The sequence below is a fragment of the Zingiber officinale genome, chromosome 8A (genome assembly GCF_018446385.1).
Source record: "Zingiber officinale cultivar Zhangliang chromosome 8A, Zo_v1.1, whole genome shotgun sequence".
Taxonomy (NCBI): Eukaryota; Viridiplantae; Streptophyta; class Magnoliopsida; order Zingiberales; family Zingiberaceae; genus Zingiber; species Zingiber officinale.
In genome coordinates this window covers 48,595,449-48,600,745 of record NC_056000.1, presented here as the reverse complement: position 1 = coordinate 48,600,745, position 5,297 = coordinate 48,595,449, and positions in this window count along the sequence as shown.

Genomic DNA, 5,297 nt, shown 5'->3' with positions numbered 1-5,297 from the left:
CCACGTGTTTCCCACTAGATGACCGATCGGGTCAATCAATTGACTCGATTTCCTTGAAATCGTTTAGCGATTGGCTATACTGTTTGCATTCAGTGAATGCGAAGTATTGGCAAACCGATGGCCGATCGGACTTAATTAATTTAGTACTTGCGAACGCTCGTTATTTGGCGTCCTTAGTTCCGTCCAGTAAGTTCACAGTCGCGGGTTCGGCGTGGATATTTATAGCCGATCGGCGCGGCTCTCGATCTTTAACGACGGAGCTCGTCGGCGCGGATATTTATAGCCGGTCGGCGCGGCTCTCGATTTTTAACGACGGAGCTCGTCGGCGCGGATATTTATAGCCGGTCGGCGCGGCTCTCGATCTTTAACGACGGAGCTCGTCGGTCGTCGGTCTTCTGCTCGGGGATTTATAGACGCCGGCTCGTCTCTACGGTTTAACGTCTGGGCTAGACGGTCTTCCGCTCGGAGAGTTTATAGACGCCGGCTCGTCTCTACGGTTTAACGTCTGGGCTAGACGGTCTTCCGCTCGGAGAGTTTATAGACGCCGGCTCGTCTCTACGGTTTAACGTCTGGGCTAGACGGTCTTCCGCTCGGAGAGTTTATAGACGCCGGCTCGTCTCTACGGTTTAACGTCTGGGCTAGACGGTCTTCCGCTCGGAGAGTTTATAGACGCCGGCTCGTCTCTACGGTTTAACGTCTGGGCTAGACGGTCTTCCGCTCGGAGAGTTTATAGACGCCGGCTCGTCTCTACGGTTTAACGTCTGGGCTAGACGGTCTTCCGCTCGGAGAGTTTATAGACGCCGGCTCGTCTCTACGGTTTAACGTCTGGGCTAGACGGTCTTCCGCTCGGAGAGTTTATAGACGTCGGCTCGTCTCTACGGTTTAACGTTTGGGCTAGACGGTCTTCCGCTCGGATATTTATAGCCGGTCGGCGCGGCTCTCGATCTTTAACGACGGAGCTCGTCGGCCTTTCAAGGCTAACTCCTTACCAGGTCGAGCGACCTTGGCCTTCGTATCATATCCCGCGCTAGAACAATATTTATGACCGGCCGAACAGCACGGATCATTCGCTTACGAGTTTAAATATATAACCCTCCAGGCTGATCGGCTCGGGGGCCTTCGTTGTCGAGCGCTTGGCTCCGATAATTTACCTCCGGCCGAGCGGCACCGGGCCTTCGGAATTGAGCCATTGGCTCGTACAATATACCTCCGGCTGAGCAGCTCGGGGCCTTCGTCGTCGAGCGCTTGGCTCCGATAATTTACCTCCGGCCGAGCGGCACGGGGCCTTCGGAATTGAGCCTTTGGCTCGTACAATATACCTCCGGCTGAGCAGCTCGGGGCCTTCGTCCTCGAGCTCCCAGCTCGGATATAAACCTCCCGGCCAATCGGCCCGGGGGCCTTCGCTATTCGAGCGCTTGACTCGGCTAATTTATATGCCCCTGCCGAATTGGCGTGGGGTCTTCACGCGGTAAGCCGTTCGGCGGAGAATGCTCAATGTGTTTTCATCTTTTTGCTTCCTGCATTACAAGTGTATTTGCGACCGAAATGTATATAAATTTACATTTAGCGCACCTTTCACCCAGCTCGGATAACGTACTCCCGGCCGAACGGCTCGGGGTCTGCTTCGTCGAGCGCTTGGCTCGGATATTATACCTCCGGCTGAACGGCTCGGGGCCTACTTTATTGAGTCGGTGGCTTGGATCTTCATCCGCTCGACGGCCCGTCCACCCATCTTTCTCCTATGTAGTCAATTCATCGCTTGACATCAAACTCCCGCTCTTGAGGTCCCAGAAGAGGGGCTTGCTATAAGTTGAATTCGGGAGACGAAGCATCTGCTTTTGAGGGAAATGACTGAGGCAGTCGATGCTTCCGCTCGGCCGCTACCTCTTGGACCACCGGGGACTTCGCATGATGTGCCCGGGATGCCTCAACTCTTGGTCCTCTTGGTGGCTGATGGGCAGCGGGCTGCTTCTGTTCGGCATGGGTTCCCTTCCGTCGGGCAGCCTCCGCCTCTTCCACATTTATATACTCATTCGCCCGGTGTAGCATGTGGTCGTAGTCTCTGGGCGGTTTGCGAATGAGCGCGCGGAAGAAGTCCCCTTCCGCGAGGCCTTGCGTGAATGCGTTTACCATTGTCTCCGAGGTGGCTGTGGGGATATCCACCGCTACCTGATTAAATCTCTGTATATACGCCCGGAGAGATTCTCTTGGTTCTTGTTTGATGGTGAACAGGCTGACGCTTGTCCTTTGATAACGTCGGCTGCTCACAAAGTGATGAAGAAATGCCGTTCGGAACTCCTGGAAACTAGTGATAGAGCCGTCCGGCAACCTCCGAAACCACCTATGTGCAGATTCCGATAGAGTAGTGAGAAATACCCGGCACTTTACGCCATCGGAGTACTGATGCAAGGTGGCGATGCTGTCGAACTTCCCCAAATGATCGTCGGGGTCGGTCGTCCCATTGTAAGCTCCGATCGGTGGTGGTTTATAGTATTTTGGTAACGGATCCCGATGTATGGCTTCAGAGAACTGTCGGTGAACCTTTTCGGGCGGTGCGTTCGCTCGGGGGGCTTTGCCCTTCCTATGATCCCGAGCGGGAGGCTCATCAGATGAAGATCCTTGCTCCCCGTGAGCGGGCGCGATTTCTGGGGGAGTACGGAAGAGTGCCTGAGGGAACCCTCCTGTTGAAACATATTCCGGGCGGTCTGCTTGCGTCGCCCGACCTGCTGAAGCCGAGGTTGTTTGCTGTTGCACTCGCTCAGCTTGTGCTTTCTCCTTTTGCTGCGCCACTATCTTGGCTGCCCTCGCCTCGACTATAGCGTCCAACTCTTCTTGTGAGAGTACCACGGTATGTAGTCTTCCAGCCTCGTCCATTGCCTCTGCTCGGATGCAGGTGCGTTCCCACAGACGGCGCCAAATTGATCCTGTCCGAACCAGGGGTCAACGAACGCTGGGGATGTGGCGCTCCCTGCTGGATCCTCGAGTGCTCCGGCGAACCTGCAACAAAACCGAGCCGGGGGGGGGGTGTCCCGGCGACGACCCTCCGATGATCAAGTCAGGCGAGGGAATAGATGAAGAAAGTGGCTGCAGGATGAAGACTCTCGTACCTTCGGTTGAAGAAGTGGAGGCCTTATATAGACCTTTCAAAGGAGCCTGGGCACACCAATCGAAGCAATCACCTGCTTTTGACCATGCCCAGGTGTGGGCCTGTCAGAAGGGCATCCATAAGACCATACTGTTGATACAATCACCTGCTCTCGACCATGCCTAGGTGTGGGTCTGTCAGAAGGGCATCCATAAGGCCATATCACTACTATATCAACCTTTCCGTGACGTGATGGTGGGACCTTTAATAGTGTCATCTTGCGTACAGTCTAATCATCATGCCTTTGCTGACATACCATATCCCGAGCTGAACGAATAGGCCGCTCGGCTAACCACTGTTCCCTTGTCACGATTCCGGCCGAGCGGACACCTCCGCTCGGCCATTCTGTCCTTGGCCGAGCGGACACTTCCGCTCGGTCACTCGGCTCCAGTTCTCCTGCTTTGGTGTCGGAAACCCAAACCTTTGGCTGGGTAATCTCGGGTTCCGCTCGGACGGGACCCTATCTATGGGTCCCCCATTCTTACTGCCGGATCAATCACTAATTTCGACTTCTTCATATGTGTTTAAATATAAAAAAAAAAAAAAATCAATTTTAAACCCTAATATGGACTCACGTGCTTGATATGCAGTTTACATTGGGCCTAATGGAGAGAGGGAGGAGAGGAAGAGAAATTGCAGCAAAAGACGAAGCCCTCGCCCCTAGGGCCCCCACCGATCAGACCCATGGTCATCGTGAGGGAGGTAAATCGCAGCACCCGAGCTAGTATGAGACGGACCGGGTGGGAGAGGAAGAGAAATGCAAAAAGAGGGAGAAGAGAGAGAGAGGAGAGGGAAAAAAAGTAAGAAAAATATATATATATAATTAAATATTTCCCATGCATAGGAGAGAGGGAGGAAGAAAGAGAAATTAGATTTAGTCGGAGGGTAAAACGAAAAGAATATAAAATTAATTATTTCTTTTGATACATATTAAAATAGCAGGGGTCTTTAAGTTAATTTAAAAACGTAGATATACTGTTTGGTAAATTGCCGAAGAACGAAAGCACGAAGCATGAACTCATGATGTATCCTGCGTATGATAAAAGATTCATTTTACCACCATGCAACAAGCTGGTTTAATTTATGATATCTGGTGTCAATATATAGATATCCCTTTCAACTAGAAATTACGAAAAAGTACACGTATATTAGCGTTTAGCGAGATCGGCTGTAAACTAGAAGTCATGCTCACGTGAAAAATTAGATTCCAAATGTCTGACCGATGCTGAAACGAGATGGATGTAAGCTAAGGGTCTTGCATTTGAAAAAGTGTATGGGGAGCTGAGCCCCTAAGATTTGATCGACCTTGAACTGACTGAGTTTATGCCGGAGACTCGAAATTTGCTCAGAATATATTCGGTCGGACTTTATATCGGGAGTTCATTTTATACTCGACTACTATACTTACATATAAAGTTCGGTCCTACCAAACAATGTGCTTAGCGTGTTCGATCGGCTAGAGCACTCGGAGGTGACACCGAACTTATTTTGACAGGACATCAATAGAATTGATTATTTCTTGACTTTAACCATTACATCAGTCGAATTTCTTAACATCGAAGTCAACATAAAGGATCCCACCTTACTCTCTGTATCATAGGGCAAGGAATTTGTGTTCATTGTATGATGTTTTTAAAAAAAAAAATGGGGAAAATAATGTAGTGGACCTCCAACCTGTCCATTGTGTTCATATTCCAGTTGGCCTAAATTTGAATTCCTTTGTCTTCTCCATTGTGTTCTTTCATTCTCTATAATGGTTTCATGAAGCTCCAAGAAAGCTCTAAATCTTCATTTTATTGACTTGTTCAACTTTGCAAACTAAAAACTACATCAAATATACTAAATGAAGTATTACAAGTAAGCGTGTTGTATATGTGATCAATTTAGAATGAGCATATACCTAAAAGTGCAAGAACTTGTCTTGGATTATTTAGTAACATAACATGTTAGCATAGCACAGACTCCCTAGAGTTTTTCAGTATAGACTTCCTTAAGTTTTTAAAATGAATATGCATTAAACATCAACAAAAGATAATTCACTAAATGAGCAAATAGATTCAAGGTCTAATTCACTATTTTGAATGAGCATGTCAATTGATAACTAAGCATGAGTAAAAAAAAACAACCCAAAAGGTTTACTTACCTCCAATTC